Here is a 25,193-nt window from a genome sequence, read left to right on the forward strand (position 1 = left end):
AACATCATCCTAAAACCTACTCTGAGCAGTCTAACATCATCCTAAAACCTACTCTGAGCAGTGTCTAACATCATCCTAAACCCTACTCTGAGCTGTGTCTAACATCATCCTAAAACCTACTCTGAGCTGTGTCTAACATCATCCTAAACCCTACTCTGAGCTGTGTCTAACATCATCCTAAAACCTACTCTGAGCAGTCTAACATCATCCTAAACCCTACTCTGAGCTGTGTCTAACATCATCCTAAAACCTACTCTGAGCTGTGTCTAACATCATCCTACAACCTACTCTGAGCAGTCTAACATCATCCTAAAACCTACTCTGAGCTGTGTCTAACATCATCCTAAACCCTACTCTGAGCTGTGTCTAACATCATCCTAAACCCTACTCTGAGCTGTGTCTAACATCATCCTAAAACCTACTCTGAGCTGTGTCTAACATCATCCTACAACCTACTCTGAGCAGTCTAACATCATCCTAAAACCTACTCTGAGCTGTGTCTAACATCATCCTAAAACCTACTCTGAGCAGTCTAACATCATCCTAAAACCTACTCTGAGCAGTCTAACATCATCCTAAAACCTACTCTGAGCAGTCTAACATCATCCTAAACCCTACTCTGAGCTGTGTCTAACATCATCCTAAAACCTACTCTGAGCTGTGTCTAACATCATCCTACAACCTACTCTGAGCTGTGTCTTAACATCATCCTACAACCTACTCTGAGCTGTGTCTAACATCATCCTAAAACCTACTCTGAGCTGTGTCTAACATCATCCTAAAACCTACTCTGAGCAGTCTAACATCATCCTAAACCTACTCTGAGCTGTGTCTAACATCATCCTAAAACCTACTCTGAGCTGTGTCTAACATCATCCTAAAACCTACTCTGAGCTGTGTCTAACATCATCCTAAACCCTACTCTGAGCTGTGTCTAACATCATCCTAAAACCTAATCTGAGCTGTGTCTAACATCATCCTAAAACCTAATCTGAGCAGTCTAACATCATCCTAAAACCTACTCTGAGCAGTCTAACATCATCCTAAACCCTACTCTGAGCTGTGTCTAACATCATCCTAAAACCTACTCTGAGCTGTGTCTAACATCATCCTAAACCTACTCTGAGCTGTGTCTTAACATCATCCTAAAACCTACTCTGAGCTGTGTCTAACATCATCCTAAAACCTACTCTGAGCTGTGTCTAACATCATCCTAAAACCTACTCTGAGCAGTCTAACATCATCCTAAAACCTACTCTGAGCAGTGTCTAACATCATCCTAAACCCTACTCTGAGCTGTGTCTAACATCATCCTAAAACCTACTCTGAGCTGTGTCTAACATCATCCTACAACCTACTCTGAGCTGAGCTGAGCTGTGTCTAACATCATCCTAAAACCCTAAAACCTACTCTGAGCTGTGTCTAACATCATCCTAAAACCTACTCTGAGCTGTGTCTAACATCATCCTAAAACCTACTCTGAGCTGTGTCTAACATCATCCTAAAACCTACTCTGAGCTGTGTCTAACATCATCCTAAAACCTAATCTGAGCAGTCTAACATCATCCTAAAACCTACTCTGAGCAGTCTAACATCATCCTAAACCCTACTCTGAGCTGTGTCTAACATCATCCTAAAACCTACTCTGAGCTGTGTCTAACATCATCCTACAACCTACTCTGAGCTGTGTCTTAACATCATCCTACAACCTACTCTGAGCTGTGTCTAACATCATCCTAAAACCTACTCTGAGCTGTGTCTAACATCATCCTAAACCCTACTCTGAGCTGTGTCTAACATCATCCTAAACCCTACTCTGAGCTGTGTCTAACATCATCCTAAACCCTACTCTGAGCTGTGTCTAACATCATCCTAAAACCTACTCTGAGCTGTGTCTAACATCATCCTACAACCTACTCTGAGCAGTCTAACATAATCATCCTAAAACCTACTCTGAGCTGTGTCTAACATCATCCTAAAACCTACTCTGAGCAGTCTAACATCATCCTAAAACCTACTCTGAGCAGTCTAACATCATCCTAAAACCTACTCTGAGCAGTCTAACATCATCCTAAACCCTACTCTGAGCTGTGTCTAACATCATCCTAAAACCTACTCTGAGCTGTGTCTAACATCATCCTACAACCTACTCTGAGCTGTGTCTTAACATCATCCTACAACCTACTCTGAGCTGTGTCTAACATCATCCTAAAACCTACTCTGAGCTGTGTCTAACATCATCCTAAAACCTACTCTGAGCAGTCTAACATCATCCTAAACCCTACTCTGAGCTGTGTCTAACATCATCCTAAAACCTACTCTGAGCTGTGTCTAACATCATCCTAAAACCTACTCTGAGCTGTGTCTAACATCATCCTAAAACCTACTCTGAGCTGTGTCTAACATCATCCTAAAACCTACTCTGAGCTGTGTCTAACATCATCCTAAAACCTAATCTGAGCAGTCTAACATCATCCTAAAACCTACTCTGAGCAGTCTAACATCATCCTAAACCCTACTCTGAGCTGTGTCTAACATCATCCTAAAACCTACTCTGAGCTGTGTCTAACATCATCCTACAACCTACTCTGAGCTGTGTCTTAACATCATCCTACAACCTACTCTGAGCTGTGTCTAACATCATCCTAAAACCTACTCTGAGCTGTGTCTAACATCATCCTAAACCCTACTCTGAGCTGTGTCTAACATCATCCTAAACCCTACTCTGAGCTGTGTCTAACATCATCCTAAACCCTACTCTGAGCTGTGTCTAACATCATCCTAAAACCTACTCTGAGCTGTGTCTAACATCATCCTACAACCTACTCTGAGCAGTCTAACATAATCATCCTAAAACCTACTCTGAGCTGTGTCTAACATCATCCTAAAACCTACTCTGAGCAGTCTAACATCATCCTAAAACCTACTCTGAGCAGTCTAACATCATCCTAAAACCTACTCTGAGCAGTCTAACATCATCCTAAACCCTACTCTGAGCTGTGTCTAACATCATCCTAAAACCTACTCTGAGCTGTGTCTAACATCATCCTACAACCTACTCTGAGCTGTGTCTTAACATCATCCTACAACCTACTCTGAGCTGTGTCTAACATCATCCTAAAACCTACTCTGAGCTGTGTCTAACATCATCCTAAAACCTACTCTGAGCAGTCTAACATCATCCTAAACCCTACTCTGAGCTGTGTCTAACATCATCCTAAAACCTACTCTGAGCTGTGTCTAACATCATCCTAAAACCTACTCTGAGCTGTGTCTAACATCATCCTAAAACCTACTCTGAGCTGTGTCTAACATCATCCTAAACCTACTCTGAGCTGTGTCTAACATCATCCTAAAACCTAATCTGAGCTGTGTCTAACATCATCCTAAAACCTAATCTGAGCAGTCTAACATCATCCTAAAACCTACTCTGAGCAGTCTAACATCATCCTAAAACCTACTCTGAGTCATCATCTAACATCATGTCTAAATCATCCTAAAACCTACTGAGCTGTGTCTAACATCATCCTAAAACCTACTCTGAGCTGTGTCTAACATCATCCTAAAACCTACTCTGAGCAGTCTAACATCATCCTAAAACCTACTCTGAGCACTGTCTAACATCATCCTAAACCCTACTCTGAGCTGTGTCTAACATCATCCTAAACCCTACTCTGAGCTGTGTCTAACATCATCCTAAAACCTACTCTGAGCTGTGTCTAACATCATCCTACAACCTACTCTGAGCAGTCTAACATCATCCTAAAACCTACTCTGAGCTGTGTCTAACATCATCCTAAAACCTACTCTGAGCAGTCTAACATCATCCTAAAACCTACTCTGAGCAGTCTAACATCATCCTAAAACCTACTCTGAGCAGTCTAACATCATCCTAAACCCTACTCTGAGCTGTGTCTAACATCATCCTAAAACCTACTCTGAGCTGTGTCTAACATCATCCTACAACCTACTCTGAGCTGTGTCTTAACATCATCCTACAACCTACTCTGAGCTGTGTCTAACATCATCCTAAAACCTACTCTGAGCTGTGTCTAACATCATCCTAAAACCTACTCTGAGCAGTCTAACATCATCCTAAACTCTACTCTGAGCTGTGTCTAACATCATCCTAAAACCTACTCTGAGCTGTGTCTAACATCATCCTAAAACCTACTCTGAGCTGTGTCTAACATCATCCTAAAACCTACTCTGAGCTGTGTCTAACATCATCCTAAAACCTACTCTGAGCTGTGTCTAACATCATCCTAAAACCTACTCTGAGCTGTGTCTAACATCATCCTAAACCCTACTCTGAGCTGTGTCTAACATCATCCTAAAACCTAATCTGAGCTGTGTCTAACATCATCCTAAAACCTAATCTGAGCAGTCTAACATCATCCTAAAACCTACTCTGAGCAGTCTAACATCATCCTAAAACCTACTCTGAGCAGTCTAACATCATCCTAAACCCTACTCTGAGCTGTGTCTAACATCATCCTAAAACCTACTCTGAGCTGTGTCTAACATCATCCTACAACCTACTCTGAGCTGTGTCTTAACATCATCCTACAACCTACTCTGAGCTGTGTCTAACATCATCCTAAAACCTACTCTGAGCTGTGTCTAACATCATCCTAAAACCTACTCTGAGCAGTGTCTAACATCATCCTAAACCCTACTCTGAGCTGTGTCTAACATCATCCTAAAACCTACTCTGAGCTGTGTCTAACATCATCCTACAACCTACTCTGAGCTGTGTCTAACATCATCCTAAACCCTACTCTGAGCTGTGTCTAACATCATCCTAAAACCTACTCTGAGCTGTGTCTAACATCATCCTAAAACCTACTCTGAGCTGTGTCTAACATCATCCTAAAACCTACTCTGAGCTGTGTCTAACATCATCCTAAAACCTACTCTGAGCTGTGTCTAACATCATCCTAAAACCTACTCTGAGCTGTGTCTAACATCATCCTAAAACCTAATCTGAGCTGTGTCTAACATCATCCTAAAACCTAATCTGAGCAGTCTAACATCATCCTAAAACCTACTCTGAGCAGTCTAACATCATCCTAAACCCTACTCTGAGCTGTGTCTAACATCATCCTAAAACCTACTCTGAGCTGTGTCTAACATCATCCTACAACCTACTCTGAGCTGTGTCTTAACATCATCCTACAACCTACTCTGAGCTGTGTCTAACATCATCCTAAAACCTACTCTGAGCTGTGTCTAACATCATCCTAAAACCTACTCTGAGCAGTCTAACATCATCCTAAAACCTACTCTGAGCAGTGTCTAACATCATCCTAAACCCTACTCTGAGCTGTGTCTAACATCATCCTAAAACCTACTCTGAGCTGTGTCTAACATCATCCTAAACCCTACTCTGAGCTGTGTCTAACATCATCCTAAACCCTACTCTGAGCTGTCTAACATCATCCTAAACCCTACTCTGAGCTGTGTCTAACATCATCCTAAAACCTACTCTGAGCTGTGTCTAACATCATCCTACAACCTACTCTGAGCAGTCTAACATCATCCTAAAACCTACTCTGAGCTGTGTCTAACATCATCCTAAAACCTACTCTGAGCAGTCTAACATCATCCTAAAACCTACTCTGAGCAGTCTAACATCATCCTAAAACCTACTCTGAGCAGTCTAACATCATCCTAAACCCTACTCTGAGCTGTGTCTAACATCATCCTAAAACCTACTCTGAGCTGTGTCTAACATCATCCTACAACCTACTCTGAGCTGTGTCTTAACATCATCCTACAACCTACTCTGAGCTGTGTCTAACATCATCCTAAAACCTACTCTGAGCTGTGTCTAACATCATCCTAAAACCTACTCTGAGCAGTCTAACATCATCCTAAACCCTACTCTGAGCTGTGTCTAACATCATCCTAAAACCTACTCTGAGCTGTGTCTAACATCATCCTAAAACCTACTCTGAGCTGTGTCTAACATCATCCTAAAACCTACTCTGAGCTGTGTCTAACATCATCCTAAAACCTACGCTGAGCTGTGTCTAACATCATCCTAAACCCTACTCTGAGCAGTCTAACATCATCCTAAACCCTACTCTGAGCTGTGTCTAACATCATCCTAAAACCTACTCTGAGCTGTGTCTAACATCATCCTAAAACCTACTCTGAGCTGTGTCTAACATCATCCTAAAACCTACTCTGAGCTGTGTCTAACATCATCCTAAAACCTACTCTGAGCTGTGTCTAACATCATCCTAAACCCTACTCTGAGCTGTGTCTAACATCATCCTAAAACCTAATCTGAGCTGTGTCTAACATCATCCTAAAACCTAATCTGAGCAGTCTAACATCATCCTAAAACCTACTCTGAGCAGTCTAACATCATCCTAAACCCTACTCTGAGCTGTGTCTAACATCATCCTAAAACCTACTCTGAGCTGTGTCTAACATCATCCTAAAACCTACTCTGAGCAGTCTAACATCATCCTAAACCCTACTCTGAGCTGTGTCTAACATCATCCTAAAACCTACTCTGAGCTGTGTCTAACATCATCCTAAAACCTACTCTGAGCTGTGTCTAACATCATCCTAAAACCTACTCTGAGCAGTCTAACATCATCCTAAAACCTACTCTGAGCTGGGAGTTTGTTGTTGTTGTTGTTGTTGTCTTCAACTTTGGCTGTTGTTCCCCGTCTCAGACTGTGTTCCCCGTCTGTTGTTCCCCGTCTCAGACTGTGTTCCGTCTGTTGTTCCCCGTCTCAGACTGTGTTCCCCGTCTGTTGTTCCCCGTCTCAGACTGTGTTCCCCGTCTGTTGTTCCCCGTCTCAGACTGTGTTCCCCGTCTGTTGTTCCCCGTCTCAGACTGTGTTCCCCGTCTGCTGTTCCCCGTCTGCTGTTCCCCGTCTGCTGAAACCCGTCTGCTGTTCCCAGTCTGCTGTTCCCCGTCTGTTGTTCCCCGTCTGTTGTTCCCAGTCTGTTGTTCCCCGTCCGTTGTTCCCCGTCCGCTGTTCCCAGTCCGCTGTTCCCAGTCTGCTGTTCCCCGTCTGTTGTTCCCCGTCTGTTGTTCCCAGTCTGTTGTTCCCCGTCTGCTGTTCCCCGTCTGTTGTTCCCCGTCTGTTGTTCCCAGTCTGTTGTTCCCCGTCCGTTGTTCCCCGTCTGCTGTTCCCAGTCTGTTGTTCCCCGTCCGTTGTTCCCCGTCCGCTGTTCCCAGTCTGTTTTTCCCAGTCTGTTGTTCCCCGTCTGCTGTTCCCCGTCTGTTGTTCCCAGTCTGTTGTTCCCCGTCTGTTGTTCCCCGTCTGTTGTTCCCCGTCTGTTGTTCCCAGTCTGTTGTTCCCAGTCTGTTGTTCCCCGTCTGTTGTTCCCAGTCTGTTGTTCCCCGTCTGTTGTTCCCAGTCTGTTGTTCCCAGTCTGTTGTTCCCCATCTGTTGTTCCCCGTCTGTTGTTCCCCGTCTGTTGTTCCCCGTCTGTTGTTCCCCGTCTGTTGTTCCCCGTCTGTTGTTCCCCGTCTCAGACTTTGTCTGTTGTTCCCCGTCTCAGACTTTGTCTGTTGTTCCCCGTCTCAGACTTTGGCTGTTGTTCCCCGTCTGTTGTTCCCCGTCTCAGACTGTTCCCCGTCTCAGACTTTGGCTGTTGTTCCCCGTCTCAGACTTTGGCTGTTGTTCCCCGTCTCAGACTGTTCCCCGTCTCAGACTTTGTCTGTTGTTCCCCGTCTCAGACTTTGTCTGTCGTTCCCCGTCTCAGACTTTGTCTGTCGTTCCCCGTCTCAGACTTTGGCTGTCGTTCCCCGTCTCAGACTTTGTCTGTTGTTCCCCGTCTCAGACTGTGTCTGTTGTTCCCCGTCTCAGACTGTTCCCCGTCTCAGACTTTGTCTGTCGTTCCCCGTCTCAGACTTTGGCTGTTGTTCCCCGTCTCAGACTTTGGCTGTTGTTCCCCGTCTCAGACTTTGGCTGTCGTTCCCCGTCTCAGACTTTGTCTGTTGTTCCCCGTCTCAGACTTTGTCTGTTGTTCCCCGTCTCAGACTTTGTCTGTTGTTCCCCGTCTCAGACTTTGTCTGTTGTTCCCCGTCTCAGACTGTCCCCCGTCTCAGACTTTGTCTGTTGTTCCCCGTCTCAGACTGTTCCCCGTCTCAGACTTTGTCTGTTGTTCCCCGTCTCAGACTTTGTCTGTCGTTCCCCGTCTCAGACTTTGTCTGTTGTTCCCCGTCTCAGACTTTGTCTGTCGTTCCCCGTCTCAGACTTTGTCTGTTGTTCCCCGTCTCAGACTTTGTCTGTTGTTCCCCGTCTCAGACTGTTCCCTGTCTCAGACTTTGTCTGTTGTTCCCCGTCTCAGACTTTGGCTGTTGTTCCCCGTCTCAGACTTTGTCTGTTGTTCCCCGTCTCAGACTGTTCCCTGTCTCAGACTTTGTCTGTTGTTCCCCGTCTCAGACTTTGTCTGTTGTTCCCCGTCTCAGACTTTGGCTGTTGTTCCCCATCTGTTGTTCCCCGTCTCAGACTTTGTCTGTTGTTCCCCGTCCGTTGTTCCCCGTCTGTTGTTCCCAGTCTGTTGTTCCCCGTCTGTTGTTCCCCGTCTCAGACTTTGTCTGTCGTTCCCCGTCTCAGACTTTGGCTGTTGTTCCCCGTCTCAGACTGTTCCCCGTCTCAGACTTTGTCTGTTGTTCCCCGTCTCAGACTTTGGCTGTCGTTCCCCGTCTGTTGTTCCCAGTCTCAGACTGTTCCCCGTCTCAGACTTTGGCTGTTGTTCCCCGTCTCAGACTTTGGCTGTTGTTCCCCGTCTCAGACTTTGTCTGTTGTTCCCCGTCTCAGACTTTGTCTGTTGTTCCCCGTCTCAGACTGTTCCCCGTCTCAGACTTTGTCTGTTGTTCCCCGTCTCAGACTTTGTCTGTCGTTCCCCGTCTCAGACTTTGTCTGTCGTTCCCCGTCTCAGACTTTGGCTGTCGTTCCCCGTCTCAGACTTTGTCTGTTGTTCCCCGTCTCAGACTGTGTCTGTTGTTCCCCGTCTCAGACTGTTCCCCGTCTCAGACTTTGTCTGTCGTTCCCCGTCTCAGACTTTGGCTGTTGTTCCCCGTCTCAGACTGTTCCCCGTCTCAGACTTTGTCTGTTGTTCCCCGTCTCAGACTTTGGCTGTCGTTCCCCGTCTCAGACTTTGTCTGTTGTTCCCAGTCTCAGACTTTGTCTGTTGTTCCCCGTCTCAGACTTTGTCTGTTGTTCCCCGTCTCAGACTTTGTCTGTTGTTCCCCGTCTCAGACTGTTCCCCGTCTCAGACTTTGTCTGTTGTTCCCCGTCTCAGACTGTTCCCCGTCTCAGACTTTGTCTGTTGTTCCCCGTCTCAGACTTTGTCTGTCGTTCCCCGTCTCAGACTTTGTCTGTTGTTCCCCGTCTCAGACTTTGTCTGTCGTTCCCCGTCTCAGACTTTGTCTGTTGTTCCCCGTCTCAGACTTTGTCTGTTGTTCCCCGTCTCAGACTGTTCCCTGTCTCAGACTTTGTCTGTTGTTCCCCGTCTCAGACTTTGGCTGTTGTTCCCCGTCTCAGACTTTGTCTGTTGTTCCCCGTCTCAGACTGTTCCCTGTCTCAGACTTTGTCTGTTGTTCCCCGTCTCAGACTTTGTCTGTTGTTCCCCGTCTCAGACTTTGTCTGTCGTTCCCCGTCTCAGACTTTGGCTGTTGTTCCCCATCTGTTGTTCCCCGTCTCAGACTTTGTCTGTTGTTCCCCGTCCGTTGTTCCCCGTCTGTTGTTCCCAGTCTGTTGTTCCCCGTCTGTTGTTCCCCGTCTCAGACTTTGTCTGTCGTTCCCCGTCTCAGACTTTGGCTGTTGTTCCCAGTCTCAGACTTTGTCTGTCGTTCCCCATCTGTTGTTCCCCGTCTGTTGTTCCCCGTCTCAGACTTTGTCTGTTGTTCCCCGTCTGTTGTTCCCCTGTCTGTTGTTCCCCGTCTGTTGTTCCCCGTCTCAGACTTTGGCTGTTGTTCCCCGTCTCAGACTTTGGCTGTTGTTCCCCGTCTCAGACTTTGGCTGTTGTTCCCCGTCTCAGACTGTTCCCCGTCTCAGACTGTTCCCCGTCTCAGACTGTTCCCCGTCTCAGACTGTTCCCCGTCTCAGACTGTTCCCCGTCTCAGACTTTGGCTGTTGTTCCCCGTCTCAGAAAGCTGCTGACACATAGTAGATATTACAACACCTGGATAGGGGAACGCGACCCATGATTAGTTGATTCTTAGAGTCAGGTTTACCAGCTTGGACTGGGCCAAAAGTGTATTATAAATCAGGCCCAGAGGACCGGAGCTGCCCATTCCTGCTGTATGTTCTTCCCATGTGGATTGTTGATGTAATTAAGTTCCTTTGTTTTCCTCAGCTGAGCTCTAGAGGGCGCTGTTACAACATTGTAAATCAAAGATAGACCGACATGCTGATACTCAACACAAGTATAATTCAAATAATTACATTTTTTAATTTTAGAATTCAAAGTTATTCAATCTGTGTTCCAGAGGTCGTTATAATTGTCCCATTTTTAAGGATCAAAGAAATGTTTGGAAAAACTATGTCTTGTCTCTTGCCTTGTTTGTGTCATGATTTCCATGTTTAGATGAATACAAATATCCCTTATCTTTATAAGACGGCTGTCTGTGTCTGTTATTTACCTGATTAATCAACATGAAATACATTTAATACAATAAACATTTAAAAACAAAATAAACATTTAACAACAACTCAATAATCACCGCACTTTCGCCATTCGCTCGCTCAAAGCTGTCCCCATCGACTGGTATGATTTGGGAAAAAGAAAGATATGCAACGTTCCTGAGTCTCAGACAGTAGTTCAGCGCTGCTCTACCACACACCATTGGCTAGTTTATTCCATTCCACAGTGAGTCATGCCAGTCAGACATCATCAGAAGTCATTCACAGGTGTTCTGTCTTTGAGGCTTGTTGTCTTTCTGTCAGTCTCTATCTCTGTCTCCCCAGTCCTTCCTAACATAGCTGCTAGGTCTTTAATACTGTATGTCAGTCTCTACCTCTGTCTCTACCTCTGTCTCCCCAGTCCCTCCTAACATAGCTGTTAGTTCTTAAATACTGTATGTCAGTCTCTACCTCTGTCTTTGTCTCCCCAGTCCCTCCTAACATAGCTGTTTGGTCTTAAATACTGTATGTCAGTCTCTATCTCTGTCTCTGTCTCCCCAGTCCCTCCTAACATAGCTGTTTGGTCTTAAATACTGTATGTCAGTCTCTATCTCTGTCTCTGTCTCCCCAGTCCCCCCTAACACAGCTGTTAGGTCTTTAATACTGTCCGTCAGTCTCTATCTCTGTCTCTACCTCTGTCTCTGTCTCCCCAGTCCCTCCTAACACAGCTGTTATGTCTTTAATACTGTCTGTCAGTCTCTATCTCTGTCTCTACCTCTGTCTCTGTCTCCCCAGTCCCTCCTAACACAGCTGTTGGGTCTTTAATACTGTCTGTCAGTCTCTATCTCTGTCTCTACCTCTGTCTCTGTCTCCCCAGTCCCTCCTAACACAGCTGCTAGGTCTTTAATACCTTCTGTCAGTCTCTACCTCTGTCTCTGTCTCCCCAGTCCCTACTAACATAGCTGTTAGGTCTTTAATACTGTCTGTCAGTCTCTACCTCTGTCTCTGTCTCCTCAGTCCCTCCTAACATAGCTGTTAGGTCTTTAATACTGTCTGTCTGTCTCTACCTCTGTCTCTGTCTCGCCAGTCCTTCCTAACATAGCTGTTAGGTCTTTAATACTGTCTGTCAGTCTCTACCTCTGTCTCTGTCTCCTCAGTCCCTCCTAACATAGCTGTTAGGTCTTTAACCCTGTCTGTCAGTCTCTACCTCTGTCTCTACCTCTGTCTCTGTCTCCCCAGTCCCAACTAACATAGCTGTTAGGTCTTTAATACTGTCTGTCAGTCTCTATCTCTGTCTCTACCTCTGTCTCTGTCTCCCCAGTCCCTACTAACATAGCTGTTAGGTCTTTAATACTGTCTGTCAGTCTCTATCTCTGTCTCCCCAGTCCCTCCTAACACAGCTGTTAGGTCTTTAATACTGTCTGTCAGTCTCTACCTCTGTCTCTGTCTCCCCAGTCCCTACTAAAATAGCTGTTAGGTCTTTAATACTGTCTGTCAGTCTCTACCTCTGTCTCTGTCTCCCCAGTCCCTCCTAACACAGCTGCTAGGTCTTTAATACTGTCTGTCAGTCTCTACCTCTGTCTCTGTCTCGCCAGTCCTTCCTAACATAGCTGTTAGGTCTTTAATACTGTCTGTCAGTCTCTACCTCTGTCTCTGTCTCCTCAGTCCCTCCTAACATAGCTGTTAGGTCTTTAACCCTGTCTGTCAGTCTCTATCTCTGTCTCTACCTCTGTCTCTGTCTCCCCAGTCCCAACTAACATAGCTGTTAGGTCTTTAATAATGTCTGTCAGTCTCTACCTCTGTCTCCCCAGTCCCTCCTAACATAGCTGGTAGGTCTTTAATACTGTCTGTCAGTCTCTATCTCTGTCTCACCAGTCCCAACTAACATAGCTGTTAGGGTCTTTAACACTACTGTCTATAAGTCTCTACCTCTGTCTCCCCAGTCCCTACTAACATAGCTGTTAGGTCTTTAACACGGTCTGTCAGTCTCTACCTCTGTCTCTGTCTCCCCAGTCCCTACTAGCATAGCTGTTAGGTCTTTAATACTGTCTGTCAGTCTCTACCTCTGTCTCCTCAGTCCCTCCTAACATAGCTGTTAGGTCTTTAATACTGTCTGTCAGTCTCTACCTCTGTCTCTGTCTCCCCAGTCCCTCCTAACATAGCTGTTAGGTCTTTAATACTGTCTGTCGGTCTCTACCTCTGTCTCTGTCTCCCCAGTCCCTCCTAACATAGCTGTTAGGTCTTTAATACTGTCTATCAGTCTCTACTTCTGTCTCTGTCTCCCCAGTCCCTCCTAAAAGAGCTGTTAGGTATTTAATACTGTCTGTCAGTCTCTACTTCTGTCTCTGTCTCCCCAGTCCCTCCTAACAGAGCTGTTAGGTATTTAATACTGTCTGTCAGTCTCTATCTCTGTCTCTGTCTCCCCAGTCCCTCCTAACATAGCTGATATGTGTTTTACACTACTGTCTGTCAGTCTTTACCTCTGTCTCTACCTCTGTCTCTGTCTCCCCAGTCCCTCCTAACATAGCTGTTAGGTCTTTAATATTGTCTGTCTGTCAGTCTCTACCTCTGGCTCTGTCTCCCCAGTCCCTCCTAACATAGCTGTTAGGTGTTTTACACTACTGTCTGTCAGTCTTTACCTCTGTCTCTACCTCTGTCTCTGTCTCCTCAGTCCCTCCTAACATAGCTGTTAGGTCTTTAATACGGTCTGTCGGTCTCTATCTCTGTCTCCCCAGTCCCTCCTAACATAGCTGTTAGGTCTTTAATACTGTCTGTCAGTCTCTACCTCTGTCTCTGTCTCCCCAGTCCCTCCTAACATAGCTGTTAGGTCTTTAATACGGTCTGTCGGTCTCTACCTCTGTCTCTGTCTCCCCAGTCCCTCCTAACACAGCTGTTAGGTCTTTAATACTGTCTGTCAGTCTCTATCTCTGTCTCTGTCTCCCCAGTCCCTCCTAACATAGCTGTTAGGTCTTTAATACTGTCTGTCAGTCTCTACCTCTGTCTCTGTCTCCCCAGTCCCTCCTAACATAGCTGTTAGGTCTTTAATACTGTCTGTCGGTCTCTTCCTCTGTCTCTGTCTGTCTCCCCAGTCCCTCCTAACATAGCTGTTAGGTCTTTAATACTGTCTGTCAGTCTCTACTTCTGTCTCTGTCTCCCCAGTCCCTCCTAACAGAGCTGTTAGGTATTTAATACTGTCTGTCAGTCTCTATCTCTGTCTCTGTCTCCCCAGTCCCTCCTAACATAGCTGTTAGGTCTTTAATACTGTCTGTCGGTCTCTTCCTCTGTCTCTGTCTGTCTCCCCAGTCCCTCCTAACATAGCTGTTAGGTCTTTAATACTGTCTGTCAGTCTCTACTTCTGTCTCTGTCTCCCCAGTCCCTCCTAACAGAGCTGTTAGGTATTTAATACTGTCTGTCAGTCTCTATCTCTGTCTCTGTCTCCCCAGTCCCTACTAACATAGCTGTTAGATCTTAAATACTGTCTGTCAGTCTCTACCTCTGTCTCCCCAGTCCCTACTAACATAGCTGTTAGGTCTTTAATACTGTCTGTCAGTCTCTGTCTCTGTCTCCCCAATCCCTCCTAACATAGCGGTTAGGTCTTTAATACTGTCTGTCAGTCTCTACCTCTGTCTCTGTCTCCCCAGTCCCTCCTAACATAGCTGTTAGGTCTTTAATACTGTCTATCAGTCTCTACTTCTGTCTCTGTCTCCCCAGTCCCTCCTAACATAGCTGGTAGGTCTTTAATACTGTCTGTCAGTCTCTACCTCTGTCTCCCCAGTACTTCCTAACATAGCTGTTGGGTCTTTAATACTGTCTGCCAGTCTCTACCTCTGTCTCCCAAGTCCTTCCTAACATAGCTGTTGGGTCTTTAATACTGTATGTCAGTCTCTACCTCTGTCTCTGTCTCCCCAGTCCCTCCTAACATAGCTGTTAGGTCATTAATACTGTCTGTCAGTCTCTACCTCTGTCTCTACCTCTGTATCTGTCTCCCCAGTCCCTCCTAACATAGCTGTTAGGTCATTAATACTGTCTGTCCGTCTCTATGTCTGTCTCTACCTCTGTCTCTGTCTCCCCAGTCCCTCCTAACATAGCTGTTAGGTCATTAATACTGTCTGTCAGTCTCTATCTCTGTCTCTACCTCTGTCTCTGTCTCTGTCTCCGCAGTCCCTCCTAACATAGCTGTTAGGTCTTTAATACTGTCTGTCAGTCTCTACCTCTGTCTCTGTCTCCGCAGTCCCTCCTAACATAGCTGTTAGGTCTTTAATACTGTCTGTCAGTCTCTACCTCTGTCTCTGTCTCCCCAGTCCCTCCTAACATAGCTGTTAGGTCATTAATACTGTCTGTCAGTCTCTACCTCTGTCTCTACCTCTGTATCTGTCTCCCCAGTCCCTCCTAACATAGCTGTTAGGTCATTAATACTGTCTGTCCGTCTCTATGTCTGTCTCTACCTCTGTCTCTGTCTCCCCAGTCCCTCCTAACATAGCTGTTAGGTCATTAATACTGTCTGCCAGTCTGTCTCTGTCTCCCCAGTCCCTCCTAACATAGCTGTTAGGTCATTAATACTGTCTGTCAGTCTCTACCTCTGTCTCTGTCTCCCCAGTCCCTACTAACATAGCTGTTAGGTCTTTAATACTGTCTGTCAGTCTCTACCTCTGTCTCCCCAGTCCCTACTAACATAGCTGTTAGGTCTTTAATACTGTCTGTCAGTCTCTACCTCTGTCTCTGTCTCCCCAGTCCCTCCTAACAAGGCTGTTAGGCCTTTAATACTGTCTGTCAGTCTCTACCTCTGTCTCCCCAGTCCCTACTAACATAGCTGTTAGGTCTTTAATACTGCCTGTCAGTCTCTACCTCTGTCTCTGTCTCCCCAGTCCCTACTAACATAGCTGTTAGGTCTTTTACACTACTGTCTGACTTGGTTCTCTGTGCCCAGTCCCCTCTGGCCTTCACTTTTCTGGGGTTGGTGTTCAGGCTCTTAGACCTCAGTGATGGATACATCCTGTCCTCTGCCACAAGCAGAAGGCCTCCACCAGTATCTTTAGCCTCCGCTTCCTGCTTCTCCTCACCTCCATCTTGGTTGCTCTCTGGCTGGCTCTTCCCTGGCTCCTGTGGTTCACCGTCTGTCTCTTTGGCCTCTGCCTCGTCCTTTGTATCTGTGGTGGTGGGGACTAGCTTCTCCATGGAGACTTTGGGCATGTGGCCGAACGAGCAGGGGTGGACTTTGTACTCGAAGCGCGCTGCCCAGTGACCCATGGTCGGAGATCTGGAGGTAACCGTTTCCTGTTCCCCTGTGAGGGGGTTGTTGACGTCTGTGGCCCAAGTAGCCCCCTCATCTCCCCCATCCGCTGGGTTGTACACCATAGTGCTCCTGGATCTGGGCCTGGAGGTGAGACAGTCACTGTGGGTCTCTGGTGACTGGTACTGCAGGGACCTGACCCTCTCCAGAGGGTATGAGATGGCTGCTTCTAGCTTGATCTTCTCCGTGGTCACGCCTGCCTTCTCCAGGGCCGCGTCCATCGAGGCTGCAGGGCTGCAGGGCGGTGGAGAAGGCTCTGTAGGAACCTCAGGCCTCTGGGTTGGGGTTTCCTTCACTCCTTCGCAGACAGAGACACTGGAGCTGGAATGATTCCTCTCTCTGGGGCCCACCACGTCTAACGTGGCTCCGTACTCCTTCACAGAGGCCGTGATGCTGGTCGTGGTTTCTCTCATACTCCGTTTCCTCTCAACCACCTTCCTCTGGCTCCCCTTCCTCTCAGGGCTCCTGATGTCCCCAGTCTCAGAGCGGGTGTCATCTCCCATCTCCAGGTGGTACCGGTACAGACTGTAGCCGTCAGAGCTGATGGACAGACAGACACACAGACAGATCAGTAAATATCATCCTTAATAAACACTAGACTACTGTACTGATCATCAGTAAACATCATCCTCTCATCATCCTTATTAAACACTAGACTACTGTACTGATCATCAGTAAACATCATCCTTATTAAACACTAGACTACTGTACTGATCATCAGTAAACATCATCCTCTCATCATCCTTATTAAACACTAGACTGCTGTACTGATCATCAGTAAACATCATCCTTAATAAACACTAGACTACTGTACTGATAATCAGTAAACATCATCCTTATTAAACACTAGACTACTGTACTGATAATCAGTAAACATCATCCTTATTAAACACTAGACTACTGTACTGATAATCATCCTTATTAAACACTAGACTACTGTACTGATCATCAGTAAACATCATCCTCTCATCATCCTTATTAAACACTAGACTACTGTACTGATAATCAGTAAACATCATCCTCTCATCATCCTTAATAAACACTAGACTACTGTACTGATAATCAGTAAACATCATCCTTATTAAACACCAGACTGCTGTACTGATAATCAGTAAACATCATCCTCTCATCATCCTTAATAAACACTAGACTGCTGTACTGATCATCAGTAAACATCATCCTTAATAAACACTAGACTACTGTACTGATAATCAGTAAACATCATCCTCTCATCATCCTTATTAAACACTAGACTACTGTACTGATCATCAGTAAACATCATCCTTATTAAACACTAGACTGCTGTACTGATCATCAGTAAACATCATCCTTATTAAACAGTAGACTACTGTACTGATAATCATCCTTATTAAACACTAGACTACTGTACTGATAAGCATCCATTCAGTCTTAAACACTAGACTACTGTACTGTACATGACAGAGCAGACCATTCAGTCTTAAACACTAGACTACTGTCCTGTACATGACAGAGCAGACCATTCAGTCTTAAACACTAGACTACTGTCCTGTACATGACAGAGCAGACCATTCCGTCTTAAACACTAGACTACTGTCCTGTACATGACAGAGCAGACCATTCCGTCTTAAACACTAGACTACTGTCCTGTACATGACAGAGCAGACCATTCAGTCTTAAACACTAGACTACTGTACATGACAGAGCAGACCATTCCGTCTTAAACACTAGACTACTGTACATGACAGAGCAGACCATTCAGTCTTAAACACTAGACTACTGTACTGATAATCATCCTTATTAAACACCAGACTACTGTACTGATAATCATCCTTAATAAACACTAGACTACTGTACTGATCATCAGTAAACATCATCCTTATTAAACACTAGACTACTGTACTGATCATCAGTAAACATCATCCTTATTAAACACTAGACTACTGTACTGTACATGACAGAGCTGACCATTCCGTCTTAAACACTAGACTACTGTACTGATAATCATCCTTATTAAACACTAGACTACTGTACTGATAATCATCCTTATTAAACACTAGACTACTGTACTGATCATCATCCTTATTAAACACTAGACTACTGTACTGATCATCAGTAAACATCATCCTCTCATCATCCTTATTAAACACTAGACTACTGTACTGATAATCAGTAAACATCATCCTCTCATCATCCTTAATAAACACTAGACTACTGTACTGATAATCAGTAAACATCATCCTTATTAAACACCAGACTGCTGTACTGATCATCAGTAAACATCATCCTCTCATCATCCTTAATAAACACTAGACTACTGTACTGATCATCAGTAAACATCAACCTTATTAAACACTAGACTACTGTACTGATAATCATCCTTATTAAACACTAGACTACTGTACTGATAATCATCCTTATTAAACACTAGACTACTGTACTGATAATCATCCTTATTAAACACTAGACTACTGTACTGATAATCATCCTTATTAAACACTAGACTACTGTACTGATAATCATCCTTATTAAACACTAGACTACTGTACTGATAATCATCCTTATTAAACACTAGACTACTGTACTGATAATCATCCTTATTAAACACTAGACTACTGTACTGATAATCATCCTTATTAAACACTAGACTACTGTCCTGTACATGACAGAGCTGACCATTCAGTCTTAAACACTAGACTACTGTCCTGTACATGACAGAGCAGACCATTCAGTCTTAAACACTAGACTACTGTCCTGTACATGACAGAGCAGACCATTCAGTCTTAAACACTAGACTACTGTCCTGTACATGACAGAGCAGACCATTCCGTCTTAAACACTAGACTACTGTCCTGTACATGACAGAGCAGACCATTCAGTCTTAAACACTAGACTACTGTACTGTACATGACAGAGCAGACCATTCAGTCTTAAACACCAGACTACTGTACTGTACATGACAGAGCAGACCATTCAGTCTTAAACACTAGACTACTGTACTGATAATCATCCTTATTAAACACCAGACTACTGTACTGATAATCATCCTTAATAAACACTAGACTACTGTACTGATCATCAGTAAACATCATCCTTATTAAACACTAGACTACTGTACTGATCATCAGTAAACATCATCCTTATTAAACACTAGACTACTGTACTGTACATGACAGAGCTGACCATTCCGTCTTAAACACTAGACTACTGTACTGATAATCATCCTTATTAAACACTAGACTACTGTACTGATAATCATCCTTATTAAACACTAGACTACTGTACTGATCATCATCCTTATTAAACACTAGACTACTGTACTGATCATCAGTAAACATCATCCTCTCATCATCCTTATTAAACACTAGACTACTGTACTGATAATCAGTAAACATCATCCTCTCATCATCCTTAATAAACACTAGACTACTGTACTGATAATCAGTAAACATCATCCTTATTAAACACCAGACTGCTGTACTGATCATCAGTAAACATCATCCTCTCATCATCCTTAATAAACACTAGACTACTGTACTGATCATCAGTAAACATCAACCTTATTAAACACTAGACTACTGTACTGATAATCATCCTTATTAAACACTAGACTACTGTACTGATAATCATCCTTATTAAACACTAGACTACTGTACTGATAATCATCCTTATTAAACACTAGACTACTGTACTGATAATCATCCTTATTAAACACTAGACTACTGTACTGATAATCATCCTTATTAAACACTAGACTACTGTACTGATAATCATCCTTATTAAACACTAGACTACTGTACTGATAATCATCCTTATTAAACACTAGACTACTGTCCTGTACATGACAGAGCTGACCATTCAGTCTTAAACACTAGACTACTGTCCTGTACATGACAGAGCAGACCATTCAGTCTTAAACACTAGACTACTGTCCTGTACATGACAGAGCAGACCATTCAGTCTTAAACACTAGACTACTGTCCTGTACATGACAGAGCAGACCATTCCGTCTTAAACACTAGACTACTGTCCTGTACATGACAGAGCAGACCATTCAGTCTTAAACACTAGACTACTGTACTGTACATGACAGAGCAGACCATTCAGTCTTAAACACCAGACTACTGTACTGTACATGACAGAGCTGACCATTCAGTCTTAAACACTAGACTACTGTACATGACAGAGCTGACCATTCAGTCTTAAACACTAGACTACTGTCCTGTACATGACAGAGCAGACCATTCAGTCTTAAACACTAGACTACTGTCCTGTACATGACAGAGCAGACCATTCCGTCTTTCTCATCTGGAGTCATTACAGTTGTTATTGAACCTGTTGATTGAGCTGTGACGGAGCAGAGAGGACGTGTCGCAGACCGAGGAGACCCCCGACTGGGTTCTGACCAGGTCGTTGTGGTCCACCCCGGCCAGCTTCTCCAGGGCGTTCATCATACGTCCAGAGAACTCCTCCAGCTGACCCAGTCGTAGGTCCACCGTCTGCAGGAAGCCTTCATGGAGTGCTCCTCTCGTTCACCTCCTCCAGACGCATCGACATGTTCTCCACCCTGAGAGGAGAGAGAGTCAACGGTACCACAACTCTTTACTCACCCTGCCGATCACACCAAATGTGTTGTGATTAGACCAAATGTGTTGTGATTACACCAAATGTGATTACACCAAATGTATTGTGATTACACCAAATGTATTGTGATTACACCAAATGTGTTGTGATTACACCAAATGTGTTACTAAATGATTACACCAAATGTATTGGGATTACACCAAATGTATTACTAAATGATTACACCAAATGTGTTGTGATTACACCAAATGTATTACTAAATGATTACACCAAATGTGTTGTGATTACACCAAATGTATTGTGATTACACCAAATGTATTACTAAATGATTACACCAAATGTATTGTGATTACACCAAATGTGATTACACCAAATGTATTACTAAATGATTACACCAAATGTATTGTGATTACACCAAATGTGTTGTGATTACACCAAATGTATTGTGATTACACCAAATGTATTGTGATTACACCAAATGTATTGGGATTACACCAAATGTATTGGGATTACACCAAATGTATTGGGATTACACCAAATGTATTGGGATTACACCAAATGTATTACTAATAAATATGAATAACCGTAGCGAATACTGAGACAGTTCTACAAGGCTAATTTAAATGTAAGTAGTTCCCCCAAAGAGGAAAGACCATAGCTGTCCGGTCTCTGACCTCTCCGATGTGATCCGGATGCGTTCGTTGCTAGACGACTGCTCCTCGTCCTCCTTCTCTCTGAAATACTCCTCCACACACTGCTCCTCGAAGTCATACAGAGCCTTCAGCTCGTCAGCGTTCAGCAGCAGCTCTGTCAGAGAGAGAAACACACGTGACACGCTGGAGCCCGGGGTTGGTGGAGTTCAACTGCTTCTGAAACCTGGTAGAACGCACTGACATCAGTCTCGGAAGGACCAATCAGTCACCCCAGACAACCAACCAGACAACCAACCAGACATCCAATCAGTCACCCCAGACAACCAACCAGACAACCAACCAGTCATCCAATCAGTCACCCCAGACAACCAACCAGACAACCAACCAGTCATCCAATCGGTCAACCCAGACAACCAACCAGACAACCAACCAGACATCCAATCGGTCAACCAATCAACCAGTCATCCAATCAGTCAACCCAGCCAACCAACCAGACAGCCAACCAACCGGCTGGCCAGCCAGAATACCATTTCAGCCAGATAACCAGCTACCTAATCAATCAACCAAGTCATCCAATCAGTCAACCAATCAACCAGCCATCCAATCAGTCAACCAATCAACCAGTCATCCAATCAGTCAACCAATCAACCAGTCATCCAATCAATCAACCAATCAACCAGTCATCCAATCAGTCAACCCATCAACCAGTCATCCAATCAGTCAACCAATCAACCAGTCATCCAATCAGTCAACCAATCAACCAGTCATCCAATCAGTCAACCAATCAACCAGTCATCCAATCAGTCAACCAATCAACCAGTCATCCAATCAGTCAACCAATCAACCAGTCATCCAATCAATCAACCAATCAACCAGTCATCCAATCAATCAGCCAATCAATCAGTCAACCAATCAACCAAGTCATCCAATCAGTCAACCAATCAATCACTCAACCAATCAACCAGCCATCCAATCACTCAACCAATCAACCAGCTACCTAATCAATCAACCAGTCATCCAATCAGTCAACCAATCAACCAGTCATCCAATCAGTCAACCAATCAACCAGTCATCCAATCAGTCAACCAATCAACCAGTCATCCAATCAGTCAACCAATCAACCAGTCATCCAATCAGTCAACCAATCAACCAGTCATCCAATCAGTCAACCAATCAACCAGTCATCCATTCACTCAACCAATCAACCAGTCATCCAATCACTCAACTAATCAGTCAACCAATCACTCAACCAATCAACCAGTCATCCAATCAGAGTCAACCAATCAATCAACCAGTCATCCAATCAGAGCCAACCAATCAACCAGTCATCCAATAAGTCAACCAATATCCCCGAACACCACTGACGTAGTCCTTTGTTGTCCCCGTCGTCCTGCTCTCCCTCTGTTCTCCTCTTGCAGCGACGACAGACGTATTTCAGAACGATGTAGATGTGGCTGAAGATGATGAGGGGCGGAGGGAGGAGGGGCCGGTCGTGGAACTTCATGATCAGCTGGTAACGCTGGAACTTCCAGATCTGGTTGGAGACGGACTTGACCTCTAAGAAGGTGTTGCTGTTGGTCAGAGGTCAGGACGGAAAAGCGGATCAATCAGGGAGCTGTTTTTACCAACAGGGTTAAATCTTCACAACACCACAACACAGTCAACTACATAGATGAACCAGGTTAAATCCCAATGTCTCCTACACAACACCACAACACAGTCAACTACATAAATGAACCAGGTTAAATCCCAATGTCTCCTACACAACACCACAACACAGTCAACTACCTAAATGAACCAGGTTAAATCCCCAGGTCTCCTACACAACACCACAACACAGTCAACTACATAAATGAACCAGGTTAAATCCCCAGGTCTCCTACACAACACCACAACACAGTCAACTACCTAAATGAACCAGGTTAAATCCCCAGGTCTCCTACACAACACCACAACACAGTCAACTACATGCATGAACCAGGTTAAATCCCCAGGTCTCCTACACAACACCACAACACCACAACACAGTCAACTACCTAAATGAACCAGGTTAAATCCCAATGTCTCCTACACAACACCACAACACAGTCAACTACATGCATGAATCAGGTTAAATCCCCAGGTCTCCTACACAACACCACAACACAGTCAACTACATAGATGAACCAGGTTAAATCCCAATGTCTCCTGCACAACACCACAACACAGTCAACTACCTAAATGAACCAGGTTAAATCCCCAGGTCTCCTACACAACACCACAACACAGTCAACTACCTAAATGAACCAGGTTAAATCCCCAGGTCTCCTACACAACACCACAACACAGTCAACTACATGCATGAACCAGGTTAAATCCCCAGGTCTCCTACACAACACCACAACACAGTCAACTACCTAAATGAACCAGGTTAAATCCCCAGGTCTCCTTCACAACACCACAACACAGTCAACTACCTAAATGAACCAGGTTAAATCCCCAGGTCTCCTACACAACACCACAACACAGTCAACTACCTAAATGAACCAGGTTAAATCCCCAGGTCTCCTACACAACACCACAACACAGTCAACTACATAGATGAACCAGGTTAAATCCCCAGGTCTCCTACACAACACCACAACACAGTCAACTACATAGATGAACCAGGTTAAATCCCCAGGTCTCCTACACAACACCACAACACAGTCAACTACATAGATGAACCAGGTTAAATCCCCAGGTCTCCTACACAACACCACAACACAGTCAACTACATGAATGCATAATGCATGATGTAATGACTGTAGCTGTCTGTAATGTCTGTAATGACTGTGATTATCGCACCCTGAATGGAGAGGGTTTTCATTGGACCGACTGCTCGCCACAAAGTTATGACTTCATTTCAGACCTCGTGCTGCTCCCTACCGTTCCGTTACGCTGGTGTCAGAAGTGGGATCCACGACTTACTTGAAGACAGCGATGAGTAAGTTGACCAGGAGGATGTTGGCAACCAGCAGGTAGCAGGCCATGATGGCTGGAGTGAGCCAGGCTCCGGGGATACAAGGAGGAAGCTTCTTCCCATCCTCATCGTACATGTTATCACCACATGGTGCTGGAAACAGGCTCAATGTCAGTCCACAGTACTACTACTGATACTACTACTACTACTACTGATACTACTACTACTGATACTACTACTGATACTACTACTACTTCTACTACTGATACTACCACTACTGATACTACTACTACTACTACTACTACTGATACTACCACTACTGATACTACTACTACTACTACTACTACTACTGATACTACTACTACTACTGATACTACTACTACTACTACTGATACTACTACTACTACTGATACTACTACTACTACTGATACTACTACTACTACTATTACTACTGATACTACTACTACTACAACTAATACTACTACTACTACTACTGATACTACTACTACTACTACTGATACTACTACTACTATTGATACTACTACTACTACTACTACTACTACTACTACTACTACTGATACTACTACTACTGATACTACTACTACTATACTACTACTACTACTACTGATACTACTACTACTACTACTACTGATACTACTACTACTACTGATACTACTACATTTAACATTTACATTTAAGTCATTTAGCAGACGCTCTTATCCAGAGCGACTTACAAATTGGTGCATTCACCTTATGACCTCCAGTGGAACAGTAGTGCATCTAAATCTTTTCAGGGGGAGGGGGGGTGAGAGGGATTACTTTATCCTATCCTAGGTATTCCTTAAAGAGGTGGGGTTTCAGGTGTCTACTACTACTACTACTACTGATACTACTACTACTACTACTGATACTACTACTACTGATACTACTACTACTACTACTGCTACTACTACTACTACTGATACTACTACTACTACTACTACTGATACTACTACTACTACTACTACTGATACCACTACTACTGATACTACCGATACTACTGCTACTATACTACTACTACTACCACTGATACTACTACTACTACTACTACTGATACTACTACTGCTACTGCTGATACTAGTACTACTACTACTGATACTACTACT

General features: G+C 44.3%; 2 pseudogenes; one reads left to right on the forward strand and one right to left on the reverse strand.

Moving 5' to 3' along the window:
* LOC135565152 (ras-related protein Rab-8B-like) overlaps positions 1-10,146 on the forward strand; it is a 71,900-nt pseudogene extending 61,754 nt beyond the window's left edge.
* Positions 10,147-12,530: 2,384 nt separating this feature from the next.
* LOC135565153 (transient receptor potential cation channel subfamily M member 1-like) overlaps positions 12,531-25,193 on the reverse strand; it is a 65,368-nt pseudogene continuing 52,705 nt past the window's right edge.

This window comes from Oncorhynchus nerka, linkage group LG27 (assembly GCF_034236695.1).
Source record: "Oncorhynchus nerka isolate Pitt River linkage group LG27, Oner_Uvic_2.0, whole genome shotgun sequence".
NCBI lineage: Eukaryota > Metazoa > Chordata > Actinopteri > Salmoniformes > Salmonidae > Oncorhynchus > Oncorhynchus nerka.